Genomic DNA, 19,676 nt, shown 5'->3' on the forward strand with positions numbered 1-19,676 from the left:
TTCTAACGGAACCTGGATAGGAGGGGTATGAACTTCTAACCGAACATGGATAGGAGGGGTATGGACTTCTAACCGAACCTGGATAGGAGGGGTACGGACTTCTAACCGAACATGGATAGGAGGGGAATGGACTTCTAACCGAACATGGAGAGGAGGGGTATGGACTTCTAACGGTACCTGGATAGGAGGGGTATGGACTTCTGACCGAACATGGATAGGAGGGGAATGGACTTCTAACCGAACATGGATAGGAGGGGTATGGACTTCTAACGGAACCTGGATAGGAGGGGAATGGACTTCTAACCGAACCTGGATAGGAGGGGTACGGACTTCTAACCGAACCAGGATAGGAGGGGTATGGACTTCTAACGGAACCTGGATAGGAGGGGTATGGACTTCTAACCGAACCAGGATAGGAGGGGTATGGACTTCTAACGGAACCTGGATAGGAGGGGTATGACTTCTAATGGAACCTGGATAGGAGAGGTATGGACTTCTAATGGAACCTGGATAGCAGGGGTATGGACTTCTAACCGAACATGGATAGGAGGGGTACGGACTTCTAACCGAACATGGATAGGAGGGGAATGGACTTCTAATGGAACCTGGATAGGAGGGGTACGGACTTCTAACCGAACATGGATAGGAGGGGTACGGACTTCTAACCGAACATGGATAGGAGGGGAATGGACTTCTAACGGAACCTGGATAGGAGGGGTACGGACTTCTAACCGAACATGGATAGGAGGGGTACGGACTTCTAACCGAACATGGATAGGAGGGGTACGGACTTCTAACCGAACATGGATAGGAGGGGAATGGACTTCTAACGGAACCTGGATAGGAGGGGTACGGACTTCTAACGGAACCTGGATAGGAGGGGTATGGACTTCTAACCGAACATGGATAGGAGGGGTACGGACTTCTAACCAAACCTGGATAGGAGGGGTACGGACTTCTAACGGAACCTGGATAGGAGGGGTACGGACTTCTAACCGAACCTGGATAGGAGGGGTACGGACTTCTAACCGAACCAGGATAGGAGGGGTACGGACTTCTAATGGAACCTGGATAGGAGGGATACGGACTTCTAACCGAACCTGGATAGGAGGGATACGGACTTCTAACCGAACCTGGATAGGAGGAGAATGGACTTCTAACCGAACCTGGATAGGAGGGGAATGGACTTCTAACCGAACCTGGATAGGAGGGGAATGGACTTCTAACGGAACCTGGATAGGAGGGGTACGGACTTCTAACGGAACCAGGATAGGAGGGGTACGGACTTCTAACCGAACCTGGATAGGAGGGGTATGGACTTCTAATGGAACCTGGATAGGAGGGGTACGGACTTCTAACGGAACCAGGATAGGAGGGGTACGGACTTCTAACCGAACCTGGATAGGAGGGGTACGGACTTCTAACTGAACCTGGATAGGAGGGGAATGGACTTCTAACGGAACCTGGATAGGAGGGGAATGGACTTCTAACGGAACCAGGATAGGAGGGGTACGGACTTCTAACGGAACCAGGATAGGAGGGGTACGGACTTCTAACCGAACCTGGATAGGAGGGGTACGGACTTCTAACGGAACCTGGATAGGAGGGGTACGGACTTCTAACGGAACCAGGATAGGAGGGGTACGGACTTCTAACCGAACATGGATAGGAGGGGTACGGACTTCTAATCGAACCTGGATAGGAGGGGTACGGACTTCTAACGGAACCTGGATAGGAGGGGTATGGACTTCTAACGGAACCTGGATAGGAGGGGTACGGACTTCTAACGGAACCTGGATAGGAGGGGTATGGACTTCTAACGGAACCTGGATAGGAGGGGAATGGACTTCTAACTGAACCAGGATAGGAGGGGTATGGACTTCTAACCGAACCTGGATAGGAGGGGTACGGACTTCTAACGGAACCAGGATAGGAGGGGTACAGACTTCTAACCGAACCTGGATAGGAGGGGTATGGACTTCTAACTGAACCTGGATAGGAGGGGTACGGACTTCTAACCGAACCTGGATAGGAGGGGTACGGACTTCTAACGGAACCTGGATAGGAGGGGTATGGACTTCTAATCGAACCTGGATAGGAGGGGTATGGACTTCTAACCGAACCTGGATAGGAGGGGTATGGACTTCTAATCGAACCTGGATAGGAGGGGTACGGACTTCTAATCGAACCTGGATAGGAGGGGTATGGACTTCTAACCGAACCTGGATAGGAGGGGTATGGACTTCTAACCGAACCTGGATAGGAGGGGTATGGACTTCTAACCGAACCTGGATAGGAGGGGTATGGACTTCTAACCGAACCTGGATAGGAGGGGAATGGACTTCTAACCGAACCTGGATAGGAGGGGTACGGACTTCTAACCGAACCTGGATAGGAGGGGTACGGACTTCTAACCGAACCTGGATAGGAGGGGTACGGACTTCTAATCGAACCTGGATAGGAGGGGTACGGACTTCTAATCGAACCTGGATAGGAGGGGTATGGACTTCTAACCGAACCTGGATAGGAGGGGTACGGACTTCTAACCGAACCAGGATAGGAGGGGTACGGACTTCTAACGGAACCAGGATAGGAGGGCTACGGACTTCTAACCGAACCTGCATCCACCACTTCCACTGGCACCATTCATACTCTCACCACCCACTGAGTGAAATAGATACCCCCTCAGGTTTCCTTTAAACATTTCACCTTTCACCTTAACCTATGACCTCCAGTTCTAGTGTCATCCAACTGCAGTGAAAAAAGCCTGCTTGCATTTATCCCATCTATACCCTTCATAATTTTGTACGTCTCTATTAAATCCCCCCTCATTCTGCTACAGCTATTCAAAAACCCTAACCTATTCAGACAGCGAATCTCGTTCTTTCCACCTTCCCCGACTCTCTCTTGCTTTCTTACAGGTAATATTACTGATAAAATACTAGTTCTGTTTCTGTTCCATAGGTGCTGCCTCAGCTTTGTTATCCAACATGTAATATTTATTACTAATAATTAATAATAACTTATTTACAGAGCACTTTTCATACAGGTGATATAATTCAGAGTGCTTTACAATGGGATAAAGAGCAAACATGAAAATAAAAGACAAAAGGATGTTAATTAAAGGCAAGGTTAGAGAAATCGGTTTAAGCTGGCGTTCGAAAGTGTTAACTCAGTCTGAATCCCCTATAGTTTTAGGTATTGAATTCCACAGTTTAGGGGCATAGTTCAAAAAAGCTGAGCTGCCAAATATCTTATGAGGGAGATTGTTTAAATTTAAGAGGACTTGAGAGCTCGAGCAGGATTTTGAAGTGAAAATGATTCTGCGATGTACTCCGGTCTCAGACCACAGGGAGCTTTAAAAACTGGTAAGAGAATTTTAAAATCAAATCTAAAAGAGCCACAACAGTATTGTTTGTATGAAAGTGATGAAGGTCTGTCTTTTTATTCTTTTCCCTCTCTGAGTAGCAAGGAAAAGGAGAGTGGGTGGGAAACATGGGGAGAGTAAAGTGGATTAACATAGAATGAGAAACAGTTTGGGTTTAGTACTCAACACTGTTCAGTTGGTCAAATGGCCTGTTTCTGTCCACTCTATAATTAGTTACTAGTAGTCTCTCAAAGTCCGAGGAAGACAAATGTGTTGCGCAGTCAACGTCTGTGGGCACGCATATGACGTCTGATTAAAAGGGCTGCCCAGTCACCCTGGATGCTGCCGGACTCCCCTACTGCCCTGGGTTCAGAGGAGAATGACCATCTGTCCAAGGGCCGCCTACATGCAGGTTTGCAACTGCAACTCAATGGTAATCTCCACCTGTTGGTTCACTGCTCTCCCATCGCCGGAGGACTTTTGAAGAGAGAAAGAAGACGAAGATGCACAACACAAGGACCTGTGGGTGAAAGATATTATCGTGAAAAAGCCTTAACACAGAGACAGTCCCACTCTCTCGGCCTCGGAGGTCAGGATCTACTGGCACGAAGATCGTTACACATGGTGGCCTCTTCGGCTGCAGGAGTTGCCGGACAATAGATTGATGAAGTCCTCCCTATTGACCGCCTACGGGACTCCGTAGAATGAACAAATTAGGAAATAAGACCATAAGATATAGGAGCAGATGTCAGCAAACTGTTTTAGTGCAGAACGGCTTTGATGTCTCCATTTTATATTGCAGTTCTTTAAAACCCTCAGACCTATTCGAAACTGCTTTCACAATCTTTGACTCGTTCAGCAATGATGATGCCTATTACATGTTTGAACTTACAACTATATATCTAGGATTTTTTTTTCTTTTAACCAAACAGCTTTTTTCTTCTCTTTTTCTTTTTGTTGTGGGGTTTTGATTTTGTTTTAGATTAGAATAAAATATACCTTTTCAATATTGCATTTAGTTTACTATACACAGATATGGAGCATTTCAACTTTGTTTCTGTTTTCATAATATCATAATGTATTTTGTATGCATCTATGCAAGCAATCAATAAAAATATTAAAAAAGAAATCTCTGGTTAGAGCACACTAGACAGTATTGTGTTCAGTTCTGGTCGCCTTATTAATGGAAGGACGCAGGCTGCAGCGGAGATTTACCAGGTTGCCGCCTGGGTTAGAGAGCACGCCTGATGAGGAAAGGTTGAGCAAGCCAGGGCTTACCTCTTTGGAGAAGAGGATTAGAGGTGACTCAATAGAGGTGTACAAGATGATACGAAGCATAGGGTGGACAGCCAGACTTTTCCCAGGGTGTAAGTGGTTAATATGAGGTGGCATAATTTCACGATGTGTGGAGGAAAATATGTGAGGGGGTGGGCGGTGGTCAGGGAAAGGTTCCTTTGCACAGAGAGTGGAAGGTGCATGTAACACACGGTCAGAGATGGTGGTAAAGACAAATACATTTGGAATAATTAAGAGACTCTGAGGCACATGGAAAAACAAAAACGGGGCTATGTAGGAGGGAGGGGTTAGATTGGTCTTAGAGTAGATTAAATGGTTGGCACAGCATTGTAGGCCAAAGTGTCTGTACTGTTCTATGTTCTTGTTCCAAACATTTATCATGATTCAGTGAATGAAAAGTGGATTTACAGCTACTTCATCTGCAGCGAAGCGGAACTGAAATGTGATCTCTCTTTCAGAGTTACAGGGTGGGGTATTTGCCTTTGAAAGGAATGAAGGGTGAAAAGAGTTTGAAAAGTATTCATTCCAAAAATGTTAGTAGGTTAATTGGTCACATGGGTGTCATTGGCCGGCGTGGTTTGTTTGGGCTAGGTGGCCCTGTTACCATAAGAAATGGCCTGATGTAACATTTTCAATAACAGCTTCAAGATTCAAGATTGTTCAATGTCATTTCCAGTACACAAGTGTAAAGGAGAACAAAATAATTCTTACTCCAGATCCAATGCAGCACAAAGAGAACCACAGTAAGATAAAGAACACAATAATAAAACAACACACTAAATATAAATACATAAGATAGTTGATATATATATATAGATTGATTGTATGTCCATAGAGTGACACTAGGCACAGGAGTGTCTGTACATAAGGTGACTCTGACAGGAAATGATAAAGTAGTGATAGTTGGAGAGGTGGGTTAGTATGTGGAAGTGTTGATCGGCCTTACTGCTTGGGCAAAGTAACTGTTTTTGAGTTTGGTGGTCCTGGTGTGGATGCTGCATAGCTTCCTCCCTGGTGGGAGTGAGACAAACAGTCCGTGAGCAGGGTGTGTGGGATCCTTCATGATGTTACCGGCCCCTTTTAGCATACACAAGGAAGCCCATTCTGTAAAATGGCTGGATGGTTTGAAGTTTGTAAAATGTGTGCAGGATAGTTTTTTGCAGCAATACATAGAGGTACCGACTAGAGAAGGAGGAGTGTTGGATCTCCTGTTAGGGAATGAGATAGATCAGGTGACAGAGGTATGTGTTGGGGAGCACTTCGGGTCCAGTGATCATAATGCCATTAGTTTCAATATAATTATGGAGAAGAATAGGACTGGACCCAGGGTTGAGATTTTTGATTGGAGAAAGGCTAACTTTGAGGAGATGCGAAAGGATTCAGAAGGAGTGGATTGGGACAATTTGTTTTATGGGAAGGATGTAACAGAGAAATGGAGGTCATTTAAAGGTGAAATTTTTGAGGGTACAGAATCTTTATGTTCCTGTTAGGTTGAAAGGAAATGTTAAAAGTTTGAGAGAGCCATGGTTTTCAAGGGATATTGAAAACTTGGTTCAGAAAAAGAGAGATATCTACAATAAATATAGGCAGCATGGAGTAAAAAATGAGGTGCTCGAGGAATATAAAGAATGTAAAAAGAATCTTAAGAAAGAAATTAGAAAAGCTAAAAGAAGATACAAGGTTGCTTTGGCAAGTAAGGTGAAAATAAATCCAAAGGGTTTATATAGTTATATTAATAGCAAAAGGATAGTGAGGGATAAAATTGGTCCCTTAGAGAATCAGAGTGGACAACTATGTGTGGAGCCAAAAGAGATAGGGGAGATTTTGAACAATTTCTTTTCTTCGGTATTCAATAAGGAGAAGGATATTGAATTGTGTAAGGTAAGGGAAACAAGTAGGGTAGCTGTGGAAACTATGATGATTAAAGAAGAGGAAGCACTAGAGCCTATAAAGAATATAAAAGTGGATAAGTCTCTGGATCCTGACAGGATATTCCCTAGGACCTTGAGGAAAGTTAGTGTAGAAATAGCAGGGGCTCTGACAGAAATATTTCAAATGTCATTAGAAACGGGGATGGTGCTGAAGGATTGGTGTATTGCTCATGTGGTTCCATCATTTAAAAAGAGTTCTAAGAGTAAACCTAGCAATTATCTGCCTGTAAGTTTGACATCAGTGGTGGATAAATTAATGGAAAGTATTCTTAGAGATGGTATATATAATTATCTGGATAGACAGGGTCTGATTAGGAGCAGTCAACATGGATTTGTGCGTGGAAGGTCATGTTTGACAAATCTTATTGAATTTTTTGAAGAGGTTACGAGGAAAGTTGACAAGGTAGAGCAGTGCATATTGTCTATATGGACTTCAGTAAGGCCTTTGAAAAGGTTCCACATGGAAGGTTAGTTAGGAAGCTTCAATTGTTAGGTATTAATATTGAAGTAGTAAAATGGATTCAATAGTGGCTAGATGGGAGATGCCAGAGAGTAGTGGTGGATAACTGTTTGTCAGGTTGGAGGCCGGTGACTAGTGGTGTGCCTCAGGGATCTGTACTGGGTCCAATGTTGTTTGTCATATACAGTAATGATCTGGATGATGGGGTGGTGAATTAGATTAGTAAGTATGCAGATGATACTAAGATAGGTGGCATTGTGGATAATGAAGTAGGTTTTCAAAGCTTGCAGAGAGATTTAGGCCAGTTAGAAGAGTGGGCTGAAGGACGGCAGATGGAGTTTAATGCTGATAAGTGTGAGGTGCTACAATTTGGTAGGACTAATCAAAATAGGACATACACAGTAAATGGTAGGGCATTGAAGAATGCAGTAGAACTCAGTGATCTAGGAATAATGGTGTATAGTTCCCTGAAAGTGGAATCACATGTGGATGGGGTGGTGAAGAAAGCTTTTGGTATGCTGGCCTTTATAAATCAGAGCATTGAGTATAGGAGTTGGGATGTAATGTTAAAATTGTTCAAGGCTTTGGTAAGGCCGAATTTGGAGTATTGTGTACAGTTCTGGTCACCGAATTATAGGAAAGATGTCAACAAATTAGAGAGAGTACAGAAGAGAATTACTAGAATGTTACCTGGGTTTCAGCACCTAAGTTACAGAGGAAGGTTGAACAAGTTAGGTCTTCATTGTTTGGAGCGTAGAAGGTTGAGGGGGGACTTAATAGAGGTATTTAAAATTATGAGGGGAAAGATAGAGTTGACATGGATAGGCTTTTTCCATTGAAAGTAGGGGAGATTCAAACAAGAGGACGTGAGTTGAGAGTTAAGGGGCAAAAGTTTAGGGGTAACATGAGGGGGAACTTCTTTACTCAGAGAGTGGTAGCTGTGTGGAATGAGCTTCCAGTAGAAGTGGTAGAGGCAGGTTCGGTATTGTCATTTAAGAAAAAATTGGATAGGTATATGGACAGGAAAGTAATGAAGGGTAAAAATGGGCTGTGCAGGTAGGTGGGACCAGGTGCGAGTAACTGTTCGGCACGGACTAGAAGGGCCCAGATGGCCTGTTTCCGTGCTGTAATTGTTATCTGGTCTATGGTTATATGGCATCAGTCAGACCGACATTAGAGTATTGTGAGCAGTTTTGAATCTTATCTAAGAAAAGGTGTGCTGGCATCGGAGAGGATCGTGAAGAGGTTTACAAAAATGATCTGAGGTTGGAAAGGTTAATGTATGAGCAGTCTTTGATGGCTCTGGACCTGTACTCACTGGGTTTAGAAGAAGAGAGGGATCTCATTGCAAAGTTTGCAAAGATTCGGCATGAAAAATCTAAAACTTTGACAAACTTCTCTAGATGTGTCGTGGACAGTATATTGACTGGCTGTATCACAGCCTGGTATTGGAACACCAATGCCCTTGAACAAAAAGTAGTGGATATGACCCAATCCATCAGTGGTAAAGCCCTCCCACCATTGAGCACATCTACATGAAGAGTTGTCTCAGGAAAGCACTATCCATGATCTGGGACCCCCACCATCCAGGACATGTTCTCTTCGGATTGTTACCATCAGGAAGAAGGTACATGAGCCTCAGGACTCAAACTAGCAGGTTCAGGAAGAGTTTTTGAATCAAAGGGGATAATTACACTCAACTTCACCTGCACTATCAATGAAATGGTCCCTCAAACGATGGACTACCTTTCAAGGACTATTCATCTCATGTTCACAATATTTATTGCTTATTTATTATTATTATTATTATTTCTTTCTTTTTGTATTTGCATTCTTTGTTGCCTTTTGCACACTGGTTGAACTCCCAAGTCTTTCATTGACTCTATCACGGTTATTATTCTAAAATGGACTTATTGAGTATGCCCCCAAGAAAATGAATCTCAGGGTTGCATACGGTCACATAAATTTACTTTGAATTTTGAAACCTATTGAATATTGAAAGGCCTGGATAGCGTGAATGTGGAGAGGATGTTTCCAATAGGGGGGAGTCTAGGACCAGAGGGAACAACCTCAGAACAGACGAATGTTCCTTTAGGACTGAGGTGAGGAGGAATTTCTTTAGCCAGTGGATGGTAAATCTGTGGAATTCATTGCCACAGGTGGCTATGGAGTCTGTCTTTGGGTGTATTTAAAGCAGATTAACAGATTCTTAATTAACACACACAAAATGCTGGTGGAACACAGCAGGCCAGGCAGCATCTATAGGAAGAAGCACTGTCAATGTTTCGGGCCAAGACCCTTTGTCCTGGGGTCTTGGCCTGAAATGTCAACTGTACTTCTTCCTCCAGATGCTGCCTGGCCTGCTGCATTCCACCAGCATCTTCTGTGTGTTTCTCTGGATTTCCAGCACCTGCAGAATCTCTTATGTTTTTGAGTTGATGGATATCTGAGGGAGAATATGTTTTCGGAAAATATGTAATTGGTGATTAGCTTTATATTATTGGATTGAACGTTTCTTCCCTCAGGCAGAACCAAAATGGTTCCTCAGGTAACCATTTTGGTTACCTTCCCACCCCTTCCTCTATCTATTACCTCAGTCACTGCAGTGTAAACACTTTAAAACCACTTTTTATAATGCTGTTTACATTGTAAATACATGCTGGTATTTATATATTTATGCACATTTTATTCCAGAAACAGAATCAGGTTTATTATCACCAGCATGCGTTGTGAAATTTGTTCACAAATTTGATCCATATTCATACTTTAACTTCTAACTTTAGTTTTTTTATATAATTCTTTATTCTTCATAATTGTTGAATATTGTGGGTTCTTTTTGTTGTTGCATGTTGCACCAACACGCCACAGCAAATGTCTGATATATGTATTTATTTATTCGGATCAGGCCCTACCAGACCTTCAAGACACACTGCCCATCAATTTCCGTATTGATCCTGACCTAATCAAGTCAAGAGTATTGTCATTTAACTATATACATGTACATCACAAAACAAGACTACATTTCTCCAGGGCAGGCTGTAAAGCATAGTTGCACACATAACACACAACAATTTAGGAAATAAGAATTATATCAACAAATGAATTATGCATAGATAAACAAAATAAAGTGCATAAATTAAATCCAGCAGGGTATTTAATCATTATTTAATGCCCCGGTAAAAATTTCACTGCTTGGATCTTTGGATTTATGTTAGAGATACGATGTGCTTCGAAATGTGGGCCGTTCAATCAGGAGGGAAGGCTGGGGGAAGTGGGGTTTTTTTGTGCCTAACACCAGTGGGAGTCTTTGTCTTTGTTCAGCATGAGATAAAGAGAGGAGACGCGGGAGAGCAGCAGTCGTAGGGTACAGTCTGGAGGTGCAGTGGTGAGGACTATGATTCAATGGAGCCAAGGTGTGGAAGTCTACTGGGGATCAGTGAATATGGCTTTTGGAAGATTTGAGCTCCAACCTGTGCACATTTGACTGTTTAATTATAATGGACTCTTTCTGTTCTCCTCTTTCTTTTCTCTACTATCTCTTTAATTAAGTTAATATTCATGAATATACTTCTTTTAATTGCATGCAATGTGCAATCTGATGTTCCCTGCGAGAAGCCGTAACAGGGCGGCAAATCACAGCATTCACGCAAACCAGGGCGTGGGTGGGTGAAACATCCCAGCCTCTGTATAGTGTGTATACCCAGGCTGGAGAAGGGTGTGTGTCTCGCACTGAGTTAGGAGACTGCCATTTCTGGAGGCGCCCAAGAAGAAAGGGGCTTTCAATTATATAATCATTGGACAATTTACAATGACCAATTAGCCTCCCAACCAGTACACCCTTGCTCTGTGCGAGGAATCCGAAGCACCCAGAGGAAACCCACACGGTCATGGAAAAAACATACAAACTCCTTACAGACAGCAGCAGGAAATTAACACAGGTTTTGTATATATGTATTTGGCAAATGAAGTGGATCCCTGACTGTTGATTATTGGATATTGTAAGACATAATGAAAAAGCTTGTTTTCATGTCACCTAGACAGGTCATTCCACACGTAAGTACATCGAGGTAGTGCAAAAGGAAATCAATAACAGAATACTTAAGATATTGTTACAGAAGAGGTGCAGGTAGACAAGTAAGGTGCAGAGTCCATGACAAGGTGCCTTCAGCAGGTCTATTCCACCGCCTCTTTGCTCAAGAAAGCACAGCAATATCTCCACTTCCTGAGCAGACCGATTCAGGTGAGGCTGCAGTGGCCCCCAGTTCTAACCAACTTTCACAGGAGCACTTCTGAATGTATCCTGATACAGGAACTGCAAGGCATCTGACCACAGTCCCTACAAGGATTACAAGGACTGATGAGAGGATCTTCAGAGTCTGTTTTCCACCTATCAGAGATATTTATCAGGAGCACCACATACGCAGGGCACTTAGCATTGTCATTGATCACCCCCATCCGTCCAGCGATCTCTTTGACCCCCTACCATCAGGCAGGAGGTACCGTAGCATTGGGACAAGGATTGTAAGAATGGGAAGGAGCTTCTTCTCCCAGGCTGTATGACCACTGAACTTCCTGCCACCAGCCAGGTCTCCTCACACATGGAGCATTATACTGTTTATCTTTTACCTTGTGTCATAAATGCACCTTATTATTTGTTAATTTACTTGTGGTAATATTACTTTATGCGTTACGTACGTGAGTTACAGGTATTGTGTTGTGCACGTTGGTGTAATGAGCTGGGTTGATAAACCCAGAAGATTCAAACCAATTAAGTGTCCAGGACATGTGGTAATAAGTGTACAAACACAACGAAGTAACTTAAGCCTAATTTATTATCATAAAACAGAAAACACAAATAAACACTAGTTACAAAGATTTCCACAAAGAGTTCATGGTTCGTGATAATTAGTCTCCACTGATTGTTGCTGTCATCGGGGGAACTCAGAGGTCTGACTCATGAAACCACCCTGGTTCAGTCCTAGGAACCGACGATTCTGATTCCTTGGTCTAGAGGTGAAGCTCCGAGAGGTGCCTCAGTAAACAGGGGTTAGATCCACAAGCATTGAGAAACACACAGAGACAGATAAGCTCTTTGGTCAACACACACAAAATGCTGGTGGAACGCAGCAGGCCAGGCAGCATCAACAGGAAATGTCGACTGTATTTTTTCCTATAGATGCTGCCTGGCCTGCTGTGTTCCACCAGCATTTCGTGTGCGTTGCTTGAATTTCCAGCATCTGCAGATATCCTCCTGTTTGCGTTTTTAAGCTCTTCGTCTTTTGCTCTCAAGCACTTGTGCCTGAGGCCATAAAGAATTCAGCTGCAAATATTTAACAAATCTAACTTGTACAGACACCTTATATGCTGTGAGCTCACAAAGAGTTAAAGTGTCACTTGGCATTGTTCAGACTTTTATCGAAAATTTTTACAAAATGTAAGTACTCCGTAACATGCTTGGTCTGGAGGAGTGTTGTTAAATTGGGCAGGATATGCGTATACTTTGAATGACAAGCAGAACTTGAACTTAAACTTGAATAGGATTGCTCTTTTTGCTTTTAAAGATAGAAGTAATGTTTTCTCAGATTGGGCTCTCCATCTGTTGTATAACAACGGATAGTCAAAATAAATGTAAATTCCATGTAAATTTATTATCAAAATACATACAGTGTATGTCACCATATACAATACTGAGGTTGTATATGAGGGAACACATACCAATCCTCATAGATAAATCAGAACTGGAGAGAGTGAGCAGTTTCAAATTCCTAGATGTCAAGATCTTTGAGGACTTAACCTGGTGCCAACATATTGATGCAGTTATAAAGAAAGCAAAATGGTGACTATACTTCATTAGGAGTTTGAGGAGATTTTGATATGTCAACAGAAACAATCAAAAACTTCTATAGATGTGCTGTGGGGAGCATTCTGACAAGCTGCATCACTGTCTGGTATGGGGGGGTGGGGGGTGAGCTATTGTACAGGACCAAAAAAAGCTGCAGAGGGTTTTACATTTGGCTCCATCTTGGGCACTAGCCTACAAAGTGCACAGGACATCTTCAAGGAGTGGTGGCTCAGAAAGGCAGCGTCCATTATTAAGGACCTCCAGCACCCAGGGCATGCCCTTTTCTCACTGTTATCACCAGGTAGGAGGTACAGAAGCCTGAAGGCACACACTCAGTGATGCAGGAACAGCTTCCTCCCCTGTGCCATCCAATTCCTAAATGGACATTGAACCCTTGGACACTACCTCACTTTTTAACTATATATTATTTCTGTTTTTGCACGGTTTTAATCTATTCAAAATAAGTATACTGCAATTGGTTTACTGATTATTTGCTTATTTATTCTTCTATATTATGTATTGCATTGAACTGCTGCTGCTAAGTTAACAAATTTCACGACTCATGTCGGTGATAATAAACCTGATTCTGATTCTGAGATTCACTTTCCTGCAGGCTTTCACAATAGAAAAGAAATACGATTCGAAAGTAAATCAATCAAATCAAGTTTAATGATCATTTTGACTGTACATGGATACAGTCAAATGAGACAGAGCTCCTCTGGTGCCAAAGTGCATAATATGCATTCAAAATGGTGAGAGAGAAAAAAAACACCCACACATTGTTATGCAAGAAAACAGTCCAAAACCCTAAGTAACAAATAAATTGATGGTATAGCTCCTGGCAATCCAGCCTGCCATTATGCCAGTCAAACAATGGAGGGTAGTACTTATGGGAGAGGCCAACTCCCAACCGAGCACAATGCCACATGACACTATCTCCGGTGCCTCCTTACCTGAGCTGCAGCAGCAGGCAAGCCCACAGCTTGAGGCCTAGTCCTCGCTACAACCGAGGCCACGCTGCTGCCTCATCGCCTGTCTCACCACCAAACAAGGGAAACATCTGTGGCATCTTACGTTATCAATGTCCAACATGGTCTTGCAATCACAAGATAAACGTCCAAGACGTTTTTGCTCACAGTTACACTACACGCTGCTTTCGCACACCAAATCCGCTGTCGGCATGTAGCCGGCAGCAGCATGGTCTGCATCCAGGTCAGCCTCATCGAACACTCTCCGACCTGACTGCTACCTTCTTCTTCTCCCAGCTGCCCACCAGCTTCTCCGAGCCGAGCCGATCACCAGCTTCTCCTTCTCCATCCCGCCTGTCAGCTTCTCCTTCTCTGACCTGATCACCAGCTTTTCCTTCTCTGATCCTTCCGGAGGCTCCTTCAACACCTCGTCCAGCAGCTCTGAACTACATTGATGTGGTAGACCTGCTGTACTCATAGTTCTTGGAGTCCAGTATAGTCATAGAATCATTAAAAAAAACATTTTAAAAAGAAAAATGCCCAAGAAAAATTACTCACAAACAAAAAATAGCAACCAATGTGCAAAAGAAGACAAAATGTGTAAATACAAAAAAAAAACAAGTAATACTAATATATAAATAAATAAAGCTGATAAAATAGCATGATGAGCTCACACTTGATGTCAACCTATCAGTCTTTATGCCACTCCACCCCCGGACTTGAGCTGATATCATTTTGTGACTGTGTGTGCTGTGCTGGATTATAACTCTAAGTGCTGTGTGTAACTGTATGTAAGGTGTTTTTTGTACGTTGGCCCCAGAGGCACATTGCTTTGTTTAGCTGTATCCTTGTGTATGGTTGAATGACAATAAACTTGAATTTAAGATAATCCTTTCGCATGTCAGAAGAAACATGAGAAATATAAAGTCTAAGGACGATCAGCTTAGCTTTTGTTGAGTTTTTCTGTGAAGGGAGTTTTGCTTACTTTTCAATTGAGTGTAATTGCAAATTGGAAGCCAACAGTTAATTGATATTTAATGTGTGACGTAATCACTTAATCCAAATTACAGCACAGTCTGTGGGGGTAGGGTGACTGCCTATGTACGGTTTTCTTGCAGCTGCTTGCTCATTACTCATTCCAGTGTCTGCTTGTATTTGCCCGCTTACTTTCCAAATTGTTCCAATCAAGCTTCTGTCTTCATTCTTCCCTACAGCTTTACACTATTTCCCGCCACTGTGGTTGCCATTAAGGATGTGCCAATGTTTAACGACTTTTGTTCAAGGGGATTTATTAACTGCCACGTTGTCACATGTGCCAGACAGGCTATTGTACAGCAAGCAAAGTTAGCTTGTAGAGAAAATGGAGTTCATACGGGCGCAGCCGTCAGAGACCTCTGCACTCTCTCTCTCTCTCTCTCGATGCTGAGAGAGAGAGTCTGCTCATTTGCGAGGCGGGGTAATTCAATAAGCATTGCTGCAGATTGTAATGTCAAAGTAGCAAGCTGTTGGCCACCCCTCTTACTGTAGCAGGAGTGATATCTCTCCTTCGCTAGTGAGAGGAAGGGCCTGCTGAGATGTCAAAGTTTTGGGATGGTCAGTAGCTTCTGATGGACTCTAGATCATGTCTCTGGGGGCTTTGCTATCGCTTGCATGGTGGATGATGCGGGGGGTGCTGATGTTTTTGCCGGAACAAGTTAGGGGGAGGGTTGATGCTTTTGCTGCTGGTGCAAAGAAGGGGAGGGGGGCTTTGTGGTTCTAATGTTCTTCTGTCATTCATTCTTCGGGTTCTTTTCGCTCTGTTTCGTGCATGGCTACAAAGAGTAAAGATTTCAGGTTGTATACTATATACATTCTTTAATATTAAATTGAATCATTGGACTATCCAAAAAGCTGAAGAAACCGAGACTACAGCAATATTTCCCAATGAAAGTGGAATATTTCTCTGAAACAAAATGTACAGTAAAAAAAAATCAGTCTCTGTACTTAATAGCAGTGTTGTCCGCAAGGTTGGATTTCCCCTTTCACCAAATAATACCCTGAAATGCGTTTTGTTGCAGGCACTTACAGTAGAACAAAAGGTAAAATAGAATCAGTTGAAAACTACACACACACAGGTTCAGCTTCATTCCCCTGTCACTGAACTCTTCCCACAACGCGGACTCACTTTCGAGGACTCTTCATCATCTCATCTCTTGATATTTATTGCTTATTGAGTTAGTTCCTTACTGCCCATTAGCCAGCGTTTAGGGCAGCAATGAACGTCCTCCGTCCCTGTCAGTGCTCAGGGCTTCCTTTGTCATGTCAGGAGCTTCCCCTCAGTTTTCACGACTGTCAGCCATGCAAGTCCCGGGTGGAGACTCAGGAATACCGTCACACTCAGGGGAGAAGGATTCTTCATTGCTGTTTCTGCAGCTGTTTTGTTAGCCCTGAGCTGAACCCCCAAATCTGGAGGACCAGTGGACCCCTCTTAAACCTGCCTCTACCATTTGACCTGTTAGGCATGGATGATTCTACCAAAACCCAAAGCATAAAGCCCTGAATCCAGCCTACATGATTCTCTGGGACATTGAGTCCCAGTCCTCCAAACCCTACAACAAGGTAGTGGTCCTCTTGGAGGTTTTTTCTTTTTTTTTCATTTTGTATTTGCACAGTTTGTCTTTGCACAGTTGCTTCTCCATCCTGTTGAACGTGGTCTTTCATTGAATATATTGTGCTTCGTGTATCTACTGTGAATGCCCACAAGAAAATGAATCTCAGGGGTATATATGGTGACGTATATGTACTGTCACGTTCTCCTTCGGGTGTAACGAAACGCCGAATTTAACGTCCGGATAAACCACAGTTAATAAGAACCAGATCGCAGTAAGATTAACCATTTACTGTTCACTCTTCACATTAACATATGGTGAAAACTGTTGATAAAACAATACAAGATTGATACAGTATTTGTTCCTTCCTTAATATCACATTTCAAGTGTAAATACTTGCAAAGGTGACTATAACTACATTACACTAAGGTGCAGTATACAGGGAGAGTTTACCTGCTCCATTGACTACTTTAAATACACTTCCATGCAAACTATCCGCGACTCTTTAACTAACGAAAGCATAAACATTATCTACCGTCGTTACCTCTAACAGGATCAGCATTAATATCTTAGTTCAATATATCGATTATCTATTAACTTACAGCGTTGCTCTCACTGTGATTTCTCATGCCTGCAAACTGCTTGTGCTCAGGTGAGCCTCGTGGAAAGCCCCCACCCTCGCGCTAATTTCAAACCGGTACTTTCCCACAAGACGCGGCGAAACCGGATGTGACGTCATCGCATGCCGATATATTTTACATGCAATGAATACACTTTAAACACTTCTAATTCTAACTAGAAAATACTATTGAATGAATTACTAAGCGAAAATATTATAAACTAAATAACTGTCGTAAAGACAGCACATGTACTTTGATAACAACGTTACTTTGAACAATGACTGACAATTGAAAGACTCGTCTGGCTGTAGTCTTCTTAACCGTGTACAGCCATTACCTTTTGTGTTATAAAGGGATATGGCAGAAAAACATTCCCTTCGACCTACCAACTATCAATCATCCATTGACACTAAACCTACATTCATCCCAGTTTAAAATCTCCCCACATTCTCATCCACTACCCTCCCAGATCCTAACACACACCCCCTACATGTAAAGAACAATTTACAGTTGGCCCACAACCCGCATAGACTTGGGATGAGAGTTCAAGGGGGGTTGAGGAAAATGTTTCTGGGATTGAAAGGCTTTTCATATGAGGAGCGTTTGATGGCTCTGGGCCTGTACTCACTGGAATTCAGAAGAATGAGGGGAGGCCTCCTTGACACCAAACAATTGGTGAAAGGCCAGGAGATTGGGGCTAAGAGGGAAAATTGCATCAGCCCTGATGAAATGACAGAGTGGACTCGATGGGGCAAATGGCCGAATTCTGCTCCAATATCTTACTGTCACGTGGAAACGAGAGCTCCCGGGGGAAACACACACAGCCATTGAGGGAATATGCAAAATCCACACAACCCTCCACACACCCAAGGACTAGGGCTCTGTCAACAGGATTGACAGAAGATACAATGCCACACATGCTGTGTAGCACCGGAGGGCAGGATTGAACCTTGGCCTCTGAGGTCACAACTCTACCAGCTGCACCATTGTCTCTCTGAATTACAGATTTCTAAAGAAGGGCTTGACTTTACAAAATGCCTTTCTTGTTCCTTGAAAACCTCCCAGAGAAGTCCTTTGAAGTGTGATTATAAAAAAAAGTTTTAATGAAGGAATTAGGATGTTTGATATGTCGCTCCCTTGATTTGCCATTGCATGCAGACAGCAATCATTAACCTTCTGTAAAAGAAGTATTTAGATATCTCTAATTTAATAAAGGACTGTTAGATACTGACCTGCAGACCTCAATTTGTTACGTAGCATTACATGATCTACCAGTGCACACACTGATATTCTCAGAATACTTTGCTTTTAATGTATTTTATCTGATGCTTTTAATTAATATTGCTAGTTTGATAGAAAGTACTGGAATATATCATTTGATGTGTGATGGTAGTAAAATTAAATCTTATGTGATAAGTCTGGAAATCGACAGTATGGACTCATTGGGCCAAAGGCCTGTGTCCATACTCTATGACTTTATGGCAGCAGCTTTCAGGACAAACTAGACAGAGTGCTGAAATGGGAAGTTACCAGCTGATGTATTTAAATTTTAGGCTTTTAAATGAGGGAATTGGATGGGTGGATCCTGCTCTGAGACGCTAGCACATTCGGACGCAGTGGCCATTCCAGGTCCAATCAAAGGTGCTTTTGCTCGTCTTGTACATCTTTTTTATGATCCAGAGTCACCGCTGTATGCTCAGAACATCAAGTACTGAATCAGAATAAGGTTTGATATCACCAGCATATGTCATGAAATTTGTTGTCTTTGCAGCAGCAGTACAATGTAGTACATAATAACTGGAAAAAAAATTGAACCATAGCAAGTATATATATATATTAAATAGTTAACTTAAGCAAGTAGTGCAAAAATAGAAATAAAAATGTAGTAGTGTTCATGGTATCAAAGGCTGTTCAGAAATTGGATGGCAGAGGGGAAGAAGCTGGTCCTGCATTGTTGTAAGTATTCTACTAGGCTTCTGTATCTCCTTCTTGATGGTAGCAATGAGAACAAGATGACCTGGGTGATGGGGGTCCTTAATGATGAATACTGCTTTTTTGAGACATCGCTCCTTGAAGGTATCCTGCAGACTGCAGAGGCTAGAGCACATGATGGTGCTGACTGAGTTTACAACTCTCTGCAGCAACCCCCCACCCCGCCCCAATAGCAGACGGTGATGCAGCCAGATAGAATGCTCACCATGGTACATCTGCGGAAATCTGCAGTTGTTCTTTGGTGACAGACCTAATTTCCTCAAACTCCGAATGAAATACAGCAGCCGTCGTGCCTTTTTTGTAGCTGCATCGATAGCTCAGGTCCAGGTTAGGTTCTCAAAGATCTTGACACCCAGGAACTTGAAATTGCTTGCTCTCCACTTCTGAGCCCTCTATGAGGACTGGTGTGTATTCCCTCGTCTTACCCCTTTGAAAGTCTGCAATCAGTTCTTTGGTCTTACTGACGTTGAGTGCAAGGTTGTTGCTTTGACATCACTCAACTAACTAGTATATCTCACTCCTGTATGCCCCTCATCACCATCTGAAATTCTGGTAATAACAGTTGCACTGTCAGCAAACTTATAGAGGCATTTGAGCTGTTCCTGGCCACAT

The 19,676-nt window shown here is 42.8% G+C and overlaps 1 protein-coding gene across 4 annotated transcripts in view; it reads right to left on the reverse strand.

Annotated features, from left to right (window-relative positions):
* Window positions 1-17,138, reverse strand: part of LOC132379125 (uncharacterized) — a 35,597-nt gene extending 18,459 nt beyond the window's left edge. The window contains exons 1-2 of one of the 4 annotated variants that reach the window (XR_009507304.1): window positions 17,055-17,110; window positions 3,812-3,887 (exon numbers count right to left, since the gene is read on the reverse strand). The gene's annotated coding sequence lies outside the window, so the exon portion shown is untranslated. Of the gene's footprint in view, window positions 1-3,811; window positions 3,888-11,167; window positions 11,258-15,717; window positions 16,777-17,054 lie in introns of those variants that run through there. The other 3 variants (XM_059946735.1, XR_009507303.1, XM_059946736.1) reach the window with 3 other exon arrangements.
* Window positions 17,139-19,676: the final 2,538 nt, after the last annotated feature.

Source organism: Hypanus sabinus, chromosome 21, assembly GCF_030144855.1.
Source record: "Hypanus sabinus isolate sHypSab1 chromosome 21, sHypSab1.hap1, whole genome shotgun sequence".
Classification (NCBI taxonomy): domain Eukaryota; kingdom Metazoa; phylum Chordata; class Chondrichthyes; order Myliobatiformes; family Dasyatidae; genus Hypanus; species Hypanus sabinus.